This window comes from Leopardus geoffroyi, chromosome B3, assembly GCF_018350155.1.
Source record: "Leopardus geoffroyi isolate Oge1 chromosome B3, O.geoffroyi_Oge1_pat1.0, whole genome shotgun sequence".
Classification (NCBI taxonomy): Eukaryota; Metazoa; Chordata; class Mammalia; order Carnivora; family Felidae; genus Leopardus; species Leopardus geoffroyi.
The window spans coordinates 116,049,778-116,072,233 of record NC_059337.1 but is presented as its reverse complement, the minus strand read 5'-3'; the positions used below and the strand labels follow the sequence as shown (position 1 = coordinate 116,072,233).

The window sequence follows — 22,456 nt, the reverse complement described above, 5'->3', positions numbered from 1 at the left end:
GCGAGCAGACTATATTGGGAAGCACACAGGGAAAACATCTTGAAAAAGTGGTGTAAAGGTGTCCACTCCTAAGCAGTTCCTTGGACTTTACAATATTGTGAAGGCCCCAAGGGCAGCCTTCTGTCCCCTGCTTCTTTCTTTTCCCATTAAGGAAATCAAGAAGCACCACAGTTGTCTTGTTCCCTCTTTCCCCCTTTTCCTTTGCTAATTGCTTTTACCATGATCTTTCTCTTAAGTTCTGGTATGTAAAGATCAGAGAAGCCCATAGATAGCCAAGTGCCAATCCATGCGCTGAGGCCACAGTTGGCCCCAGAAAATAACATCTACTCTTTGCTAGAAAAAAATCTAGACGCTTCATCAGTTTATGCCAGCTAAAAGCCTCCGTTTCTCCTACAATTGATGTAGGGCCTGCATTTATTAAGGTGTCAGAATAAGAGAATGTGAAATTTTCTCAAAAGATCACCCATCTTTGAATAAGATCCTTATTTTACAGAAGAGGAATATGAAGCCAGAGGAAAAGAGACGAGTTGCCCAAGGTCACCCAGGTGATTTAGTAGATGATTCTGGGCTGAACTTTAGTTATCCTGACTACCAGTTGAACAAACCCTCCTGTTCACTCGCAGTTCAAAGGGTCGGGTAGGGACCATTATTTTTTTCTGAAGGTCATAAAGCCTGCATATCTCCATTTGTGACTATGTGTGAGGATACAAGCTCCTGAGAGCAGGGACACTGTTTTTGACATTTGTAACAGTGCTAGGTGAACACATGCTAAAAAATGTTTATTCAATGAAGAATGTTAAAACAGGCTCCACTTGGTATAGTTCAGGCTCCTCTAGTGGGCGGCACAGAGCCAGAAGCTTTAAAACAGCTCAATTCTTTGGCTCACTCCACCTGCTTTTTCTTCCAAACCAAGGGAGAAAGTGTTTTTGAACGAACGAAGTGTGCCACAGAACTCCTTCACAGCACCAACTTGATAAAGGGACCGGCAGAGAAGACTTTTACTGAAATCACTTACATCATCATTCGTTCATTGAACACTTATTAAGCACTTGCCATACACTAGAGACTTGTATAGATGTTGGAGATTCAAACAGTAGTACTCTCCTCTTTTCATGTTGCTTATATCCTTACATGCGTTGATCCTTGAACAATATGGGTTTGAACTGTGTGGGTCCACTTCTATGCTAATTTTTTACAGTACAGTACTGTAAATATTTTCTCATGATTTTCTTAACATTTTCTTTATTGTAAGAATGCAGTATATAATACACATATAAAATATGCATTAATTGACTTTATGTTATTGGTAAGGCTTCCAGTCTACAGTAGGCTATTGATAGTTCAGTTTTTTTGTGGGGGAGGGGTGGCAAAAGTTACATGCAGATTTTCAACTACATGGGGTCAGCACCCCTAAGCCCCCGTGTTGTTCAAAGGTCAGCTGTATAGTGAAGGCACTCTTTATACATTAAAAATAATAGACTGTGATGAGTACTTTGTGATATATATGAGTCCCAGGTGCTGAGGGGGGATTAATTCAACACTGCCTGTGGCGTCTAGAGGCTTCCTGAACCTGGTTTCCCTGGAGGTGCGCTTTGTAGTTGTGGGAGTTCACAGAATACTCAGGGAATGCTGTCTCTTCTAGATGGAGTATGGAGTAAATAGGAGATACAGGCAGGAAGGCAGCCTTTGACCTCAAAGTTGTAGTACAAGGGGCGCCTGGGTGGCGCAGTCGGTTAAGCGTCCGACTTCAGCCAGGTCACGATCTCGGGTCCCTGAGTTCGAGCCCCGCGTCAGGCTCTGGGCTGATGGCTCAGAGCCTGGAGCCTGTTTCCGATTCTGTGTCTCCCTCTCTCTCTGCCCCTCCCCCGTTCATGCTCTGTCTCTCTCTGTACCAAAAATAAATAAAAACGTTGAAAAAAAAAAGTTGTAGTACAAAAGGCTTGATTGATATTCCTTGCTAAGAAAATCAGAATGAACACTGCAGGCAAGGGCAGAAGAATCCCACCATCTTTTGTATCTTAAATAACGTTCAGCATTGTCAAAGATGGACTTGAAAATCACAATGGAGTTTCTTTCCTCTCCCCCACCCCATATTTGACCCTGTAGTCCGGTGAACGTGAGTGTTACTGGAGCAGCCCTAAAAGCAGGAGTTCAGGACTTTCTCCTCTGGTGACCACTTAAGGGCTACTTTAATAGGTGGAAGATAAAGGGTTAAACCAGGGACATTTCAGTGGCAAAACAGAAGCAGGGACAGATGGGAAGATTTCAGGGATAGCGTGGGAAATGTTATTCCGTGCCACTTGCGCTCTATTATGTCATCTCAAATAGTACTTGATAGGTGAGGCTTTCTCTGACCCACCCTGGCAAATGGTACATGTGGGGGCTGCTTCCTAAGCTACGGAAAGCACATGTTCGTGTGCCTGTTGGACTGCCAGCCTTGGTATCTTCTCATCTCTGTTCCGTTAGCCTTCCGATGACCCACAGAAGGGTGTGCTGGAGGGTTACTGAATCCACTCATAGGTGACTGGATTACAGGCCATCTGGCAGTAAAAGCACTACCACCGAAAGCTCAATGATAGCAAGATACTACACGGATTACCATTCGACCTAACCTTTCATAGCACTTAAAAATTTTTACTTTTTAAATGAAGCCGGCAAGCTCTCCATCCCACAAGTATCCACGGAGGCTATGTGCAAGGGAGTGTTCTAAGAATTAGCCTGGGGTATGTTAAGTATCCTTTCCAGATCAGTTTGAACGCGACAGCGAACCCAATTCCGGTCTCTAAATCCCAATTGCGGGCCAAGGCGCCGGAACCAAAGCGTTGCCGCTTCATTTCCGGGCGGAGGCGCCAGTTTGTGGCGAGGGATCGATTGCTTTTGCCTGGCGGGGGTCTGTCCGGAGAGGACGGCGAGCTCGGCGACCGCGGGCCAGCCTGGCGGTGTACGGCGTCGTCGTCGCGGGGGAGCCCGAGCTGCTGAGATCCGGGAGGCGCGCTGGGCCCGCGTCGGACGGCTCGGTCGTGTTTGCACACGCGCTGGTGCGAGGCCCCTTGTTGGTGATGGAGGTGGCGAGGTGAGAGCAGAGAGACGTGAGGAAGAGGTGGGCGGGCGGATGCAGGGAACGGGTGTCGCAGCGGGCGGAAGAGCCGGACCCTGGCGCTCGAGGGATGGTCCGGTGAGTGGGAGTTTTAAGGCAGCCCGCGTCGAGGGTGACCCTTGCCGGAGGTAACAAAATTAACGTACTTCAGAGCCAGATTTTAACCCCGGTGTGGGTACTTGCCAAGCCTGCGGACTGCGGTCACGGGGGACTCGATGCGGTTGCTTAATAATTGTGCGATTTTCGGCCTCTCCCTGCGTCAGTCTCCTGGTTTGTGAAATGGACTTGATACGTATTTCACGTAGCTGACCAAACGATGTATATGAAGCGTTCAGCCCAACCTGCCAAATGGTAGGGATTCCCAAAGTGATGGCTATGTTGTCTTTGTGTCAGTACTGCTCACATGATACTCTTTTGTGTTCTGTGTTCCCTTCTACACCGAGTGCCCTGAGAATGAGGACTTTGTTCCATTGCTCCAGGGAGTGCAAGTTGACATTGGTATAACGATGGAACGATTAGGCCTTGGAACCAGTTAGACCTCAGTTGGAATCCACACCACTCCTTTGATTTGCTGCGTGACCTTGTGCAGGTTGTTTTCCGTGGCCGCCTTGTCCATAAACACAATAATTTGGTTAAAGCTGTGGGCGGCGAGGTAGGCCTTCCAATCCGAGTTAAGTCCAATTATACTAATTAGGCCGTGGACAAAGGCCATTTAATTGTAAACACAACATGGTGTGCGTTTGGGAAGGATTATAAAATTATAAAATCTTTGGTCGTGTGTCAAATATACTAATTAACCTGTTGGCATAGTTGGAGTCAGGCAGACAGAAAATATTAGATTGAGTGCTCATAAACGTAGCAAAATTACTGGAATGAACTCAAGTCATGCATCCACTTTTCCTTGTAGCAGTATTATGTAAAGAGCAGCATGTTATTACATAAAGCCCATAATTATTATAACATCTTCAAGGTAGATTATATCCTCTGATAAATGTTGCTAATCTTTATGGAACAACATTCAGAAGAGGGTTTTAAAGTACCAGGGACACACTAATAATTTTCTCCTTTCCTTCTCAGATAATGCTCTTGAAAACATAACGGAGTTTGGTGCTTCAGCTTCTTCTCTGTTCCTCAGTTTCCCTTGCTGAGATCATCAGTGACCTGCTACTTTCTAAATCTAGTATTTTCTCATCTGTAGCCAACCTGTTAGCTGCATTAGTTCTATCTGCAACCTTAATTCCTTTTTGCTGTGTAGGAAAATATATGCACAATTTCCAGTGGTTAGAATGTGGATATCTTTAGGAGTGGTGGGGGATCATCCTTCTTACCACAAGAATATTTTTATTGTTTTGGGGAAGTCCTATCTAAGTGTGATAGGAAAAAAGGTAGAAATATCTCACAAATAGGGATCTACATTATCATCATAATCTTCCATTAAAAAAATAAGACATCTTAAATATGTTTGAAAAGCAAATGATAAGCTTTTACATATACATCATCATATACATCATCTCACTAAAATAGTTAAGGAGCACCTGGGTGGCTCAGTCGGTTGAGCGTCTGACTTCGGCTCAGGTCATGAACTAGCAGTTAATGGGTTTGAGTCCCATGTTGGGCTCTGTGCTGACAGCTCAGAGCCTGGAGCCTACTTCCGATTCTGTGTCTCCCCCTCTCTCTCTCTCTTTGCCCCTCCCCTGCTCGCGTGCTCTCTCTCTCAAAAATAAATAAACATTTAAAAAAACCTTTTTAAATTGTTAAATAATAAGATAAAACTTATCCACAAGGTACCACTGGACACTTAAATTCTTTTCAAACTTAGTGAAATATGAGTCAGTGAGAATTTAAATAGTATTTTCTATGTGTTGGATTGTCAAAGATTAAAACATTTGATAATGTATAATTAGTGAAATGATTAGTGAAGATGTCTACAAATATGCGCATTCACTGTTGGTATTAATAAATTTGAGATGAATTTGATACACTTATCAAAATTTAAAATGGGTATGCCTTTTGACCTCACATTTCCGCCTCTGCGAAGTAAATATTTATCAGATGTTCTTTACACTGTTATTTGTAATTTTGAAGAAACGAAAAAAGGAGGTAGTTTATTTATCTAAAAGAAAGCTTTGGCCTTTGTTTATTTATATCTATGTGTTAGGATGATATCACTTTAAAAATATATGGGGAGAGGACTTCTAGTTCTGACCAAGACGGAGCGTGAGTGTCCCCTAGTATTCCCTCTGAACAACTAAAATCCCTGGACATAATATAGCAGACAATTATAGAAGGACTTTAAACGGGAAAAGAAGATGCCAGACTGCCTAGGAACCTCCTAAAACTCAGTTAAGCAATGAGATGAAGTGGTCTTCTGGCTTTGGGATAACGGATATTTCCCTCATTTCTTATTGCTCACAGATCTTTTGGCAAATAGCGAAGTGTATTAAAAAAAAAAAAAAGTCCTTGGGGTGCCTGGGTGGCTCAATCGGTTGAGTGTCTTACTCTTGATTTTGGCTCAGGCCATGATCTCAGGGTCAAGCCCCATGTCGGGCCTTCCTAAGCATGGAGCCTACGACTCCATGAGATTCATATTCTCTCTCTCTCTTTGTCTCTCAGCAACAACAACAAAAAGGAGTTCTTTATGGCGAAGTCAGAGCATCCTAGGCCTCTTGAGAGTTACTCCTTCCTTTTTGGAATGAATGCCCTATGGGCAGGATGGCTGAAAACCAGAGGATAGTCCCTGCAGAGTCCTGTGCTTCTGAAGAAACACTCTTATTATGAAAGTTGTATCGAAGCAGGTGAGAAATATAATAATTTTTATTAACAAGTCTAGTCTTCTTGAAAGGCACTGACATAGAGGTTGTTGGGACCCTTGGCTCACATAGCAGTTTCTGAAGAAATCCTTTTATTATTATTTATTTTTATTTTTTGAAGAAATCCTTTTGAAAAGCAGTGGAATTTAAATTGTTCAGACCATGGTAAGGGGTATGGGGACTTTGGAAAAGAAGAATATGTGAAACAGATCATGGTCTTCTCAAGCAGGGCATTGCAGGGCAAGGAAGAGGAGGGCTGGGGTGGTCACAGTGGAATCTTATCTTTCTGGGCCCTTTTATTCATTTGTATCATCTGCTCAGTCTTTGGAAATGGTATAATTCACTTTGGCATCAGTAAACCTCTACTTTCCAGTTCTACAGGATTTCTAGCTCAGTGTTTGAAAAGAGATCGAATTCCTTGTCAATTCCTTGACAAAGCCAGGTTTGTCCAAAACGTCATGCCCTTGTCTTGCCCTCCCTTCCTCAGCTTTCCCCACTCTCTATTTCCATCCATTTCCCTGCGGGTCTTCCTGTTTAGCAGCAGCAATACTGTAATACCAGTGCCCAGAATCCAGTATTGGTGAGTGAGATCTGTGATACAGTCTGCAGTGCCTGGGCCTGTCAGCAGCAACACCCATATCTGCCCTGGACCATCTGTGGAGCCAGGTTTGTTCTGGCCTCAGAGTGACTGTGGTTGGCTCTCTGACCTTCCCAGATTGTGCGAGCAGCTTAGATCACTAAGAATCTGTTTCACACTTGAAAGCAGTAACCTAGACTGATATAAACGTTTATAAAGCATCTGCTAGCTGACAGGATCTGGTGCTGCAGAAATGACCAAGGAATTTACAGTGGAGTGGGGGAAAACCGACAACTAAAGAAATAACTACAGGGCTTCCACAGTCAATAGTGATAGACCAGGTAATTCAGATCAAACTCTGAGAAAACCAGAAAATCTAGGTCGATTTTACAATAGAAAATCTACTTGAGGCATAAAAGATATAATAAGATAAAGGATTACTGGAGGCTGTGAATGGAGAGAAGAAAGGGATCCAGAGAGCTGAGTATGGAATTTGGTGTTGTTTTTCCCCTGGGAGTATTTCTGCCATAGGCTGAATGTTCGTATCTCCCCCCAAATTCACGTTGAAACATAATCCTCATGTGATCATGGTCTTTGGAGGTGGGGCCTTTGGGAGGTGGTTAGGTCATGAGGGTGGAGCCCTCATGAATAGGATCAGTGCCCTTATAAAGGCCCCACAGGGCGCCTGGGTGGCTCAGTCGGTTAAGCGTCTGACTTTGGCTCAGGTCACGATCTCACAGTTGGTGGGTTCGAGCCCTGGGTTGGGTTCTGTATGGACAGTTCAGAGCCTGGAGCCTGCTTCAGATTCTGTGTGTGTGTCTCTCTCTTTCTGTCTCTCTCTGCCCCTCTCCCGCTCATACTCTGACTCTCTCTCTCTCATAAATTACAAATATACGTTCAAAAAATAAAAATAAATAAAAAATTTAAAAAACATTATCTCAGGGTGCCTGGGTGGCTCAGTCAGCTAAGCGTCCGACTCTACGCTGACAGCACAGAGCCTGCTTGGGATTCTCTGTCTCCCTCTTTCTCTGCCCCTCGCTCACTCTTTCTCTTTCAAAAATAAATAAACTTACACACACACACACACACATTATCTCAGTCCCTGAATTTGGATCAAGGTATTTTGGATTACTGTTGCCTCTAGCCACTGGCAGGAAAAGAAAAAGTGAAATTCTTTCTGGAGAATGTTAACACTGTTAGGTCACAGATTAATTCTAATTTTGGAAATGTAATGTTAGATAAAATTTGAAAAGAAATAACTAGGCACACAAAGAGACAAGGTAACATATAACATAAACAAGAACCAGCAGAAACAACAAATATTAGGTTCATAAGGACTCTAGCTGTTGGAGTTACCAGCCAGAGACTTAGAAAACTGTGTTAATAGATTTAAGATGATAAAAGTCAAGATTTTTAATTTTGGCAGAGAACTGGAACTATCAAAGACATAGTAGATTTGAAAAAGAGCCAAAAGATACTGTAATATGAAAAAATAATAACAAATACTTAAAACTTAGTGGGTAAAATAATGAGAAACACAGCACAACTGAACAGAGAATTACCGAACTGAAAGAAAGTTCTGAAAAAAATATCCTGAATAAAACATGGAGACCCAAAATGATGAAAAATAGTGATGAGAAGGCAAAATACAAAGAGGATGCCACGAGAATGTCTAATCTACATATAACTGTTAAAGGCGAGTGGAAGGAGTGGAAGAATGAATCTCGCAGACAACAGAGAGTGAACAAAGAGATAGAGTTTATCGAGGGAAAGTATAAAGCTCTCGAGAGTGAGAGAGGTCCTGACTGGGTAGCCGTCAAGGATTTTTGTCCCTGACCTTATCAGAGAGTTTGTGAGGCTCCACTCATGGCGCCTAGCCCAGGCAGGTCTGGAATATGCCGCTTCTTCAGCCTCCCACTTGAACCTGCAGTCTGCCTCCCTGAGGCTCCCTTATCTCTCCTCGCCTAATGTTAACCCTTTCCCTGTTCATAACCGAAGTTCTGGAAAGCAAGTCCAAAATGAATGGGGCAGAAGCTACGTTTGAAAAAACTAATGGTTAAGAATTTGCCAAATCTCATGAAAGATATCAAGCTGCAAATTCAAGAATTGTTACAAACTACATACAGAATAGTAATAGCAGTAATAGTCATAAGTGCATATCACAAACAATTTGCTGAAAACCAATGATAAGGAAAATAACTATAAAAACAGAATATCTTTAGGTTGTCTAGCTACCAATAGTACTAAAAATGGAGGGGAGAATTTTTCTTCTGATGCCAGATTATAAGAAAACCTACAACAAATGTCAGGCTTAATGGCGAAATGTTGCAGTCATTCTCTTTGAGATTAGATCAAGGATTCCCACACTATCCCTACCACTTATATTCAACAATGTACTGGAAGTCCTAGCCAATCCAGTAAAGCAAGAAAATGAAAATAATTGTTAAAAGATTGGAAAGAAAATTTTAAATGTTATTATTTGAATGTGATTGTGTGAAAAATCCAAAAAGCTCCACAAATGAGTTTTTAGAATTAATGAGTTTAACAAGTTTGCATTTCAAGATCAAAAGACAAAAATCAATTGTATTTCTATATACCAGGGTAAAAAAATGAAAGTTAGTTTTAGAAACAATACATATATATTAGCATAAAAATACCCAGTATTTTGCATCAAATAAAAGGCATTCAAGAACTAAAATAGAAAATATTATTGAGGCTAAAAAGTGACCTAAAATAAATGTATGACGTACCTACCATTTCATGGATTATAGGATTCGAAATCATACAGATATCTCAATCCAGCATGATCTATAAATTCAATGTACACTGGTGACATTCCCAGCAACTATTTTGTGAAATTTGAGAAGATGATTCTAAAGTTTATGATGGAGATTCGAAGGGCTGAGATTTGCCCAAGACGGTAATTAAGGTATATGTGCAAGGATAGACAAATAGCCAAGGTCAAAAAATAATGCAGATTACAGGGAGAAGACCCATACATATCAATACCTGATTTATGAAAACAATTAAAAACATAGAGCACAAGGTAAAGGAAGAACTTCTAGGTATGTAGTGCTAGGACAAAGAAATGTGCACATGCCAAAAAAAAAAAAAAATGATTCCTATCCTATTACCACATAAAATCAGTATTTCATTAGCTATACATCTCCATGTAAGGGATTATTAAAATTTTAGGTAATATTAGGTAATATATTAGTTAAGAGCAGAAAAATAATGTTTTAAGTGTATTTATTTTTGAGAGAGAGCGCATATGCGAGGTGGGGAGAGGCAGAGAGAGAGAATCCCAAGCAAGCTTTGCATTGTCAGCACAGAGCCCTACATGGGGCTTGAACCCACAAACCGTGAGATCGAGACCTGAGCTGAAATCAAGGGTCCGATGCTTAACTGGCTGAAACACCTAGGTGCCCCTAGAAAAATAATTATTAAATAGGGTATAAAACATTTTACTATAAAGGAAAATATTGATAAATTGGGTAATACCAAAATGAAGAACTTAGGTTCATCAAAAGATAACTTTAAGGAAGAGAAAAGACAAGCTTTAAACTGGGAGAAGACATTTGCTACACATAAAGTCAATAAAGGGCTTGTGTCCATAATATAAAATGGACTTATGAATTATGAATCAAAAGTAGAAGGACAAAGCTTTCACAAAGGAGGATATCCAAATTGCCAATACAAATGTGAAAAGGGCTCAGCCTCATTAATCAGAGAAAGAAATGCAAATTAAAACCACAATGAGATACCACTACACATGTAGCAGAATCGCTAAAATATTTTTTTAAAAGAGGAAAATGGTAGGAATTGGCAAGGATGTGGAATAACTAAAAATCTCACACACTGCTGATGGGGTATAAATTGGCACAATCAATTTGGAAACAGAAACACGTGCCTGTGCATCAAGATACGTGAATGAGATTGTTCATCGCCGCATACTTCATAGCAGTAAAAAACTAGCATCAGCCAAAAACTCTACTATCAGTAGAATGAAAAACACATGAGGAAGGGTGAGGATGCTAACTGAGGCATATAGAGCTGGAGTAGAACATGAAACTAACCAGATAGGATGACAGGTTAGAAGTGGCATTGACAAAGAGCGTGAAACTTCAGTGAGTGAGGTTCCAAGATTTCTGAGTTGTGCTGGTCACCAGTATGGGGGAAATAGAAGACAGAACAGGTTGATCTCATTTTGTAGGTTTAACAAACATTACTGAGCACCATTTATATCCTAGGCACTCTGCTAGGATCTGGAAATAAACTGTGAGTAAGAGTGCACAGTCAGCTGAGCCTTCATTTGAGCTTTACAATGGCCTTTTGAATCCAGACAGTCATTTACATCTGACAGATGGGCTTTTGTGGCTCTGAAATGTCCTCCTAGTTGATGGTGAATCTGAGACTCAACTCAAGCCTTTTTGCCTCAGCGCTTTTTCTTCAGCCAAATGAGGAGAGGATGTGGATGAGAACAGTGTGTGAAGCCTCTGAGGAGCACATTTCCCCACCCCAGAGGTGCTTGTAACAGCCAGATACTCAAAGCTCATGAACAAGCTTATGTTCACTGGAGGCAAGCCAGGGCAGGGTGACCAGCCAGCTCTCCTGTTTCTCAGGCTTCTGTAGCAACCATCAACTTCTCTTACTGCTCCTCCTGGCCTGGTTCATTTCATCCAAGTGTTTTCCATCAATTATTTGGATGGCTATTGAGTCGTGGGCACTGAGCAAATTATCAGAAACACACACACACACACACACACACACACACACACACAGACACATTGTATGCCTTCAAGGAACTCTCAAATTCTAATCTGTGGATAAAGGCAGATCTATAGGCCAGTGAATGAAATGGAGGGTTTGGGGGCTTTGAGAGTCATAAGGGCATGACATAGGCAGCACAGAGGAGGAAGTGATCAGTTCTGGGAATTTAACCTTGAAAAGGGGTAGTGTTACTTTCAGGACAACTGAACAGATACTCAGGAAAGATAACAGGTCTAACTAAGCCACAGAGCCACCACAGTCTGTTGTGTTAGAGGAAACTTTCTGAGGTCTTGGTATTTGCATGTTTGTATTAGTAAGCAGCTGATTATGTTGCAATATAAGGCAAGATCAATATTCTTAAGAAGGTGGAAGTATGAAGAGGATAGAAGACAAATGAGTATATGCTTCAAAGGAGGCTTGGTAAAAAAATCAGAGTAAAACCAAAACCCATACAGGTTTTATCCCGAAATGGCATCATACATAGAACGCAAGGGAAGAAAATTTTTCAAGAAGACAGTATCCACCTGTGCCAGATGCTTGGGACTCTATGTGAGAAGAGAATAGAGAACTGATTATTGAGTTTGGCCATGTGAAGGTTGTCAGGGTTTACGAAAGTCATTTCCGAGGAGGAATAGAGATAAGGGCGAGTTAGAGTGGATTGAAGAGAGAATGGGAAGTAAGGAAGTGAAAACAGCTAATGTGGAAAACTTCTGAGAAGTATTTTGCAGTTAAGGGAGGTAGAGAATGGAGTGGTAATTAGAGAGAGAAGGCTAAGTTGGTTAAGGTCATAAACCTTTTTCACATTGGCAGTGGAAACCCTTGAAGATTTCAGAATCAGAAAATTCACTAAACGTGTAGGGCAAAAGGGGCAGTAATAACTTGGAGAAGGTGAAGTTGAGAGACCAGTGAGCAGATGGTCCAGGAATAAGGGGATAAGGATATGAACCTGGGTGGTGGCCACCAGGATAGAAATGAACAAACAGGAATGAAAGCTGTTTTAGAAAAATGGTGATCTTTGCTGAAAGATTTTCAGCAAAATACCCAAGTCACTTGCTTGGAGACAAAAGTGTGGACATGAAAGGAATCTAAAAGGAAACTAACACCCAAGAAAGGAGTTAAGGCATACGTCTTAGGTGGAAAGAAATGATATTAAATGTACGCACATATATTTATACGTTTGTGCACCGGGAGCATACAGTGTACTGGAGGACACCATGGTTAAGGGTCCTGGGTAGAGATCGTCTGAGAAGTTTGTTCGGTTTGCTTCTTGGTCTTCAACAGCCCCATCTGGTAAATGGTAGGACCTTAGGCTTTCCTCAGTCATGCCCCTCAGGTGTTCCCAAAAGGACAGGGCCATGGTACACATTGTCAGAACTGGCCCTCTGTTCTGGGGGACATCAGTGTAGACTGCTGGGCTCATGGGGCCTTTGCTCTGCACTTCTGTCCAGTGGTCATCTTGAGTCTGTCTCCTCTCACCTTCCTCTGCACATCTTTGGTCCTCAGTCGGCCAGCTCTCCCAACATTCCTGTTGCGGGGGAGCTGGCTTGTTAAGCTCCAACTCTGGTTAGGATTTGGATACCTGCTCTCCATATTGCTGCCACCCAGAGCCAGTTTTGTCTCTTAGCTGCTGCTACAACCTTGGGCAAATTACTTAACTTCTCTGTGCTTTTGATGTCTCACTTAGGAAATGGTAAAAATATTACTGCTTACCTTATAGGTTTGCCTTGAGCATTATTAAATAAGTTACTATAGAACTCTTAAATATATTAGTGTATGTAGAGAGCTTAGGATACCACTTGGCCCATAAGTATTTTTACAATATTATAATTGTGCTCACCTGATACTGTAGATGAAACCAGATGTTTGGCCCTTCTTTCTTTCTGCCCAACAGAGCCCTACTCAAAAGTTTTATGGGTATGTGTGGGTGTGTAGAACCCTGTACTAAAGATGGGGGAAATGGAGGGATTTGCATTTCATTTGTGCCCACAGCTTACAATTTCAGGGTATACAGTTCTGTTCCTGAAAGCTTCTCAAACATTTCCTGTTTAAATTTACTCTCCTCTTGTTCTCTGCCCATCCCACATTTTTCGTCGTTGTAAATGCAGAGAAATTTAGCTATCTGTTCCTTCACCTTTAGCTCCACTGACCTGTGTTCTCAGGGTCTTATCATTCACTCCCAACCTGTTTATTAAGGATTTTCTTAAGCATGTATATTTCCTTCTGCGAGCATTCATCATGCAGTAGATACAATTTGTAATGGTTCTCGTGTATTCCTTAGTATTGAAGTACGTTGAAAGCAATCTGATGAATTATTTTATCATTTGAGCCATCAACCTGGCCGTAGGTTTTCTGTAAGTCTACATTTTCACACCTTAGGGTACAAAAGTAATACAAGAAACTGTGAGCCCCTAAAGAGCATAGATTACATCTTTTTCATCTTTATGTCTGCAGCTGTACCCAGTAGGTGTCTCAAAAATTGACGTACTTATAATTCGTTGTCTATATCTTTTCAGTAGGAAGGAAATACTTTACTTGGGGAGAAGGCTTCAAGCTTGGTACTCGTTTGCAATTAGTGGGTTAAGAGTTGCAGAATTTCTTCACTACCATGGTGGTGAAGCAAATGATTCCTTTTGGGCTCAGCTCGGGTACCAGAGAGGCCCAGCTGATACTTACAATACTGTATAATCTCAAGAACTTTTAAACATCATGAGCAATTCTCATTCTTTTCACTCCACAAGACTTGATATCTAAGTTTATGTTATTATAATAATTCCTCTTGCTACTGAGTTTCTTCTGTGGAATAGTAAAGAATTTAAATTTTCTACAAAGTTTGTTTGACCATAGTTATTCCTCTAGTGGGATATTCCTGGGAGAAGAATGGGAGAAGTGGTATCTAGAAGGGAGAGGTAATATTCCTTCCAACACAGATCTATTACTTCCAAAATGGCAAATATCCCTTTTGTTTCCTTTGTTACAGTTGCAAATATCCCTTTTGTTTCCTTTGGTTACGGTTTTGTTTAAAATATTTTTGTTATATTAAAATGTAACTCCATTTTTTAATGTTTAACTGACATCTTTTAAACCTCCCCTCTCCTTCTTCACCACCTGTCCCACACATGGACAAACTGATAAGAAAGCCAAAGTGATCTTTCCTTTGTGCCTGTGGAACGTCACAGCAAGCATGGGAACCCTTGTTCTAGTCCCCTTTCCTAGTCACCATAAAAGCCTTACGCCAATCTTTTCCTGCTCTCACAAGCCATTTTTGGGCCTGCTTGGGAACCACCCTGTTCTCCCCAGAAAGCCTTATTATATGATTAATAAATCTTTTCATACCGTCTTGGTGTCTGTGTCCACGTTTCAATCAGATTTGAATTGGGGTCCATCCTGACCCTACAATGTGTATGCAACAATTTTATTAAATATTGAATTTAATGCATGTGAAGGAATGTTAATATGTTTAAAGTATAGAAGCAACAATTTAAAAAAGTTCTAGACCTACCACCCAACCAAGAAACAGAACATCACCACTGTATTTGAAGTGCTTTACCTGATTTCATGACATACCCTGCATAAACCAGTCCCCTACCTCCACTCATCAAGGCATTTGAGATATTTGATTATTTATCACTCCCCTTATTTTTATATTTTAACCACAGATGTAAGATTTCCTAAATTGTATATTGTTTTATGTGTTTATTAACTCAATACAGATGAAATCATGTTGTATAAACTATTTGGGTACTTTTTCCAGTTAATGTTTAGAAGTTTTGATTCATAGAGCTGCATGCATTAATTTTCTCTAGTGTATGTCTATAGTGTGAATATATTACAAGTAACTTGTGGATTCTCTTCTTAGTGGACATTTGGATTTTCCCCCTTATCTTTTTCTTATGTATAAAATGCTGTGAACATTCTTCTACGTAAACTCTGGTGAAAATGTGCAAATCTTTTCAGCAGGTGTACCTAGGAGTGGAATTTCTGCATTATACAATATCCACAGTTTTAGCTGTGGCTGATGATGACAAATTGATTTCCAATTTCATATCTATTTGGTTTTTTTTTTAAATATATTTTATTTTTAAGTAATCTCTATACCCAATGTCGAGCTTGAACTCACAGCCTCAAGATTAAGAGTTGAATGCTATACAGGGGTGCCTGCGTGGCTCAGCCAGTTAAGCGTCCGACTTCGGCTCAGGTCATGATCTCACAGTTCGTGGGTTCAAGCCCCGCGTCAGGCTATGTGCTGATAGCTCAGAGCCTGGAGCCTGCTTCAGATTCTGCGTCTCTCTCTCTGCCCCTCCCCTGCTTGCTCTCTCTCTCTGTCTCTCTCTCAAAAATAAATAAACATTAAAAAAAATTGCATGCTATACAGACTGTGCCAACCAGACTCCATATCAAACTATTTGGATGAACAATTTTTTCAGCATCATTTATCAAAAGGCTCTTAACCCACTGATCCATTTTTATCACTTCTGACATAAATCAAGTTTGCATATATATGTGGTCCAAGTTCTCTGTTCCCATTTGTCAGTCTGTTTTTGTCTGTTTCTGTACAGGTACCATTTGGGCTCATGAATATAGCTTAGTTATAAGCCTTGATATTTAATACAAGATTCCTACTTTATTCTTTTTCTTCATGAATGTCCTAACTATTCTTGGCCCTTTGTTTTTTCATAGAAATTTTAGAAACAGTTTATTGAGCCACCAACCAAGAAAACAAAATAAACAAAAACCAAAACTGGATTGAATTGAATCTATAAGTCAATTTGAAAACTGACTTCTTTGCAATATTGGGTGTGTATGTGTATATATATACACACATATATATATATGTGTATGTATACATACACACACATAAACATAGCACATCTTCCTGCCGGGTGAAGCCTTTTTCAATGTCCTTCAAGAAGGTAGTACAGTTTTCCTCAGGAAGGGCACACACCTTTTTGGTTAGATTTATTCCTAGCTACCTCATTTTTATATACTATTGTAGATGTAATCTTCTCTCTAGATTAGGCTTTATCTTTTAAAAGCTGGGTTTTGATGGCATATATAAAAGAACTTGAGTAGTATGTCTCGGTTTTGATTCCAAATACAGTCACCTCTCATTCCAGTTATTTATCTGTAAATTATTTTGATTTTTCCCCACATCTCTGAATAACACTTCTGATTCTTCCTTTCCAGTTCTTGTAATTTTTAACTCTTTTTCTTGCCTTTAACTGGCTTAGAACCTCCAGTGCAATGTTATATAGAAATGTCTTGTTCCTGACTGTAAAAAGGAAGGTGTCACCATTAAGGAGGTATGTAGGCTGTTTGTAGATGCCCTGCCCTGACTGCTGATGGTGATCCTGGGAGTGCTCCTTAGTTGCCTAAAAATGAAATAGCTGGGACTTGAGGATACTGCCTCTTCAGCTCAGCAGCAGGGGACAAACCTAAGCCTAACTTCACATAGGACTGGAGGCTTTCCTTCCTCAAGGTGCCTGAATCCAGTTTCCTTAAGATCATCAGTAGAAATGAAAATATATAACCTTGATACAAAGACTTGAACGTGAATATTCATAGCAGCATTTCTCACAGTAGCTGAAGAGTGGAAGGAATCTAAATATCCCTCGACTGGTAAATGGATAAACAAAATATGGTAGAGTCATACGATGGAATATAATTTGGCAATAAAAAGGAATGACGTACTGATGCATACTACAACGTGGATGAGCTACAAAATCATACTCAGTGAAAAAAGCCAGTCACAAAAGAACACATATTGTATGAATCCATTTATGTTAAATATCCAAAAAAGGCAAATCTAAAGAGAGAGAAAATAAATTGGTGGCTCTCTAGTGCTGGGAATGATAACGGAGAATGGGTATAAATGGACCATGAGGGTTTTTTTAGGGTAATGAAAATGTTCTAAAATGAGGTTGTGATAATGGTTTTGCAACTGGAAATATAATAAAATTAATTATACGTTGAAAATGAGTGACTTTTATGGCATGTGAATTACATCTCAGTGAGGCTGCTTAAAAAAACAAACAATAAAGCAGCTGACAGTAATCTGACTGGCACCTAAACGTAGACCACTTGGTGTCTAGGTCCTGACCGATTATTCCCTGTATACGAGGCTGCTCTGATGCTTGCCTGGAAAGAGGATAGTAAAGGGGCAGGAGATCATTGCAAACAGATCACTGAACAGCTGCCATGTACCCAGATTGCAGTGCAGATATCAGTCTGCCCTGGTCTTGGGCCACCACAGTGCCGACGTGATGGATTCATGAATGGAGTAGCCATGGTGGACAGATGAAGGCTCCTCCTGGGCACAGAAGCATGGCGTCCCTCATCAAAGCTGACCTTGCTACTGCTCCCACCCTCCCTGTCAGCCACGGAGACAGATGCCGGACCCTTTTAGTGTGCGAATCTTTGAGGAGTCACTTAGTGATTACGTGAGACCCTTTCCACCCTGGAGAGGGCAGCAATTCATTTTGACTAAGATTGACATGTTTTCTAAGTGTGCGTTTACCTTTCCTGCCTGTTACCAACTTGGTCAGCGCCTCTATTCAAGGACTCACAGAGTATCTGATTTACTGACATGGGATCTCCCACATACTGGCACTTCAGATCAAAGGGCTCGATTTATGAAAAAAATGCGGTTCTGCAGTGGGTCCATGTCTCTGTGATTCACTGATCCCACTACATCCCACATCATTGCTAAGCTGCTAGCCTGAAAGAGCAATGGAATGGCCTCAAAGAAACACAGCCGAAGCAACAGTTTGAAGGTGATGTCTTACAAAGGTATTCCTTCAGGATACAGTATATGTATATGTTAAAGCAGAGGTTGGCGAACTGGTTCAGAGGCCAAATCGGGCTTGCTGCTGTTTTACAAACATGATGTCATTGCGACACAAGCACACTCATCATTTATATATTGTCTGTGGCTTCTGTTAGGCTACGTCAGCAGAGTTAAGTAGTCAGGTCAGAGACTGTATGGTCCACAAAGTCTAAAATATGTACCGACTGGCACTTTATTATTATTATTATTATTATTTTTAATTTTTTTTTAATGTTTATTTATTTTTGGAACAGAGAGAGACAGAGCATGAATGGGGGAGGGGCAGAGAGAGAGGGAGACACAGAATCGGAAGCAGGCTCCAGGCTCTGAGCCATCAGCCCAGAGCCTGACGCGGGGATCGAACTCACAGACCGCAAGATGGTGACCTGAGCTGAAGTCGGACGCTTAACCGACTGAGCCACCCAGGCGCCCCCCGACTGGCACTTTAAAGAAAAGGTTTGCCATTTTCCCCTTAAATCAGTGATGGCTGTATGGTTCTGTGTTAACTGCTGGGAACCAAGGACTGGGAAGGATCGCTCTGTTCCAGCAACCCACTTGGGAAACTTTTGCTTCCAGTTTCTGAAACTTTAGGGCTCTTCAGTTGAAGAACTAGAGGTCCTGGTTTCTAGAAAGGGAACACTTCCAATAAGGGAAACATTAATAGTTCCATTAAACTTAAGGTGTTGGCTGCCACTGGTCATTTTATGCTCATTGTGCCAGTAGACCAGCAAGAGGAGAAAAGAGTTACCATACTTGAAGAGGTAATTGAATTTGATATTCATGGGAAGGCAAGGTTGCTGCTACATACTGGTAGCAGGGAAGATTTATATGTAGCACTCATGTGAGCCACTGGCGTATCTCTTGGTAATCCAGACCTTGTAAATTGGAAAGCAGAGCTTAACTGTGGCCAGACAACAGCATGGTAACCAAAGTCTCAGACCCCTCAGGTGACAGTACCACACAGGAAGCCACCTAGACCAGCAGAAATGCAAGCACAGGGTGAGGGGAATGTAGACTGGCTAGTAAAGAAAGGAAATCATCCTTGTCACTTCTGACCTCAGGACTGACGGCAGCTGTGGAGGCTATAGTTTATCCCACTAACTTCTCTTTTAAGTTTTCATAGAAATTGTAATCAACCAGAATCCTGGAGAAGTTGCCAAAGAATGGAGTGAACCTAATGTGTAAAGCAAGTGGACCTGAGTGGTTCAAGGGGTGGAGCACAGCAGACAATGTTGGTGCTGTGTCCAGACGTCCTGAGTTTGCTTTCGTTGGCTTGGTGTACGCATTCTCCTCCAGCTGCTTCACGCGACGCTACTAATGCACTTGCAACATTTTCAAGAGGCTTGCCTTTGGTAGATTGGAACAACATCACCAGGAGGTGTCTGGAAGTTATGCATTACTTATCCCTGTTACAGCCTGCAAACAGTGACTGCCTAATGCCTGTTATGGAGATACAGAAACCTCACTCCCCTGCTAAGGTGGGAAAGACTGTGGTGTGCTGTGTGCATCAGAGCTCCTGGAGATGTGGGGCTGAGGCTAGACCCAGCTGAAACCACAGTCTTGCTTTGCTTCTTCCGTTCGCTTCTGCTGCTGCCCCTCCTTCCTTACGGGTTTTCCCTTTTTCTTCTCTTACACAGTTATAAGTTTGGACCTTAAAAGATACTGTTGATATGCTGATTGGTCTAAAACAGGCATCCAGGGGCATGTGTTTGGCCCCAAATTTCTTATGTAATTATGTAATTTCTCTCTTAATAAAAAACTTGATTATATCTTTTGTGCCTTGTAAAGTTTGTTCTGTATTTTTCCCATAATGTCTAAGGTTGGAATGCTTATTAGTTCGTTACTTTTGAGCCTTTTGTGTTTACTTAGGAACATACAATTATCCATTTTTCCCAAACTAAGACTTTAGCAGCATCTCGCAAATATTGACTACTCGCAAATATTGAATATGACATTCTTCATTATTTGGTTCTGAGAATTTTCTGATTTCTATTACCACATTTTTTGACCCACAAATGAATGTTAAAATTTCTAAACACGTACGAATAGTTTTACTCATCTGTTACTGGTTTGTGACTTAATTTTATTGTTGTTAAGTAAGTGTTCTGTGTGATACTAATTGTTGAAAATTTGCTGACATTTGTATGCATGATCATAAATATTTTGTGCTTGGAAAGAATATATTCTACAGCTGTTGAGTGCAGTATTCTCTCTCTCTCTCTCTCTCTCTGCTTTCCATTTAACTTGTCAATTGTGTTGCTCAGATTCTTTATATCCTTATTTTTTGCTCTATTTAATTTATTATAAGAAATTAGTTAAAATCCTCCTCTATGATAGTGAAATTGTCTATATATTTTGAGACTATGTTATTAAGCCATAAAGTTTAGAATTGTTATATTTTTCTGATGAGACCTTTATCATTATGTAGTGATCATCTTTATCTCTAGAAATGCTTTTTGTTTTAAAGTCTATTTTGTATGGCATTAGTATAGCTACCCCAAGTTTCTTTAATATTTTCCTAGTCTCTTTTTTCCCACGCTTTGACTTTCACACTTTTTCTGTCCTTGTGTTTTGTGAGGCACTTATAAAGAGCAGAGGGTTGGATTATTTTTAATCCAGTGTGATAATCACTGACTTCAAATTGGATAGTCTAGACAATTTCCATTTATTGGGATCAGTTTTATATTTGGTATAGTAGATTATTATCAAAATTGTCCCTGACCCTTCCTAACAGCCCCTCCTTACAATCCCTGTCTCTTCTAAGCCTGTCCCTACTAAAGTATTATAACCCCATTGACATCTAAGTCTATTAAGATGCTTGGCCTTAATGATTTCTTTTGTGTTTTTGTTTTGTTTTTGTTTTTGTTTTTTACTAATTGGAAGTGAGTAGAAATAAATGTACTACTTCTCAGTAGAAGCTTGTATATACAGAGTCATTGTTGTTCTAACGAGTTGTTTTCTGCCACCATACCTGTGGCAGACTGAAGCCATTCCTTCAGTCTAGGTTCCAGATTGAATAGCTAAGGCCAACCAAAGACTGGAATGCACTGTGTGTGAAAAACAAACAGATTCTGTAAGTCACTGAGATTTGGAGATTATTAATGCAGAAACCTTCCAAGATACGATTAATGCAGTTGACCCTTGAACAACACGGGTTGGGGGTGCTGATCCCCACGTGGTCGAAAATCCACATGTAACTTTGACTCCTCCAGAATTTAACTACTAATAGTCTACTGTCGATTGGAAGCCTTACCGATAACATCAACGTCAATTAATACATATTTTGTGTGTTATACGTATTACATACTATAGTCTTACAATAAAGTAAGCTGAAGAAAAAAAATGTTACTAAAATCATAAGGAAGGGAAAATACATTTACAGTACTGTACTGTAAGAAATATAAGTGGACACATGCAGTTCAGGCCCATGTTGTTTGAAGTTCAACTGTACATCTAAATTGATTTCTACCATATTATTTGCTGCGCTCTGTTGCTCTCTCTCTGTTTTCCTTTTTTTATTCTAATGTACTTTCTTCTTGATTGATTGTTATTGACAGTTTCTAACGGTCTATTGTGAAGTAAGAGAAGGGCAATGTAGCAAGCTTTTCCTAAGATTTTATTTCTTCAGTGTAGAGGACTGTTCTTTATTCTGAGTCTTCTTGATTTATTTTTAATTTTCCATTCCTGTTCTCCCCTAACAGTTTGGAATTATATTCTGTATTCTTTTATTTCTCTTTATATTTTAACTTGTATACCAGTATCCACTAGGATAGACTGTATTATGCACCGGGAATAAACCGTCCCAAATTCTTAGTGGCTTACAACTGTAAAGGTTTCCGTGCCCCCTCTGCACCGTAGGCTGATGGAAGATTGACCATTTGGGAGCATCAGTTGTAGGAGGAAGATCAGAGAATGGACAGTTTGTAGCGGTGCTTAAATACGTCTCCTTGGATCACTTCTCATATTTCATTGGACACAAGTCACGGGACCACACCCAAATTAGTGGGAGTAGGGAAATGCACTCCTCTTGTGTGAGTAGAAGGAAAGGAAAACTTGAAATACTGGTGAAGAGATGTAATGTCTACCACAGTTTGCCCTTTTGCTCACCAAATGTAGGTTAAGCTTACTCCCATGTCAAAGGAGAGCCACCCCAAATTCCCGTCTAGTGAGAAAGGTTAGCTCAGGATCAGGTTTCCTCTGTATTGTAGGGTAGGATGGATACATAGCAATCTCTACAACAGATCTTGATATACTTGCTCTTGATGCAAGGCCTTTGAGCCAAAAAGAAAAACTGGGGGGCCCCTGGGTGGCTCAGTAGGTTAAGCGTCTGACTTTGGCTCAGGTCGTGATCTCACAGCTTGTGAGTTTGAGCCCCACGT

At 40.7% G+C, this 22,456-nt stretch overlaps 1 long non-coding RNA gene across 6 annotated transcripts in view; it reads left to right on the top strand.

The window, feature by feature from the left end:
• Positions 1–1,948: 1,948 nt before the first annotated feature.
• LOC123581988 overlaps positions 1,949–22,456 on the top strand; it is a 57,766-nt gene continuing 37,258 nt past the window's right edge. The window contains exons 1-4 of one of the 6 annotated variants that reach the window (XR_006704133.1): positions 1,949–3,073; positions 3,361–3,448; positions 4,175–4,302; positions 5,711–5,892. This is a non-coding gene — a long non-coding RNA (uncharacterized LOC123581988). The other 5 variants (XR_006704132.1, XR_006704131.1, XR_006704127.1 and 2 more) reach the window with 5 other exon arrangements.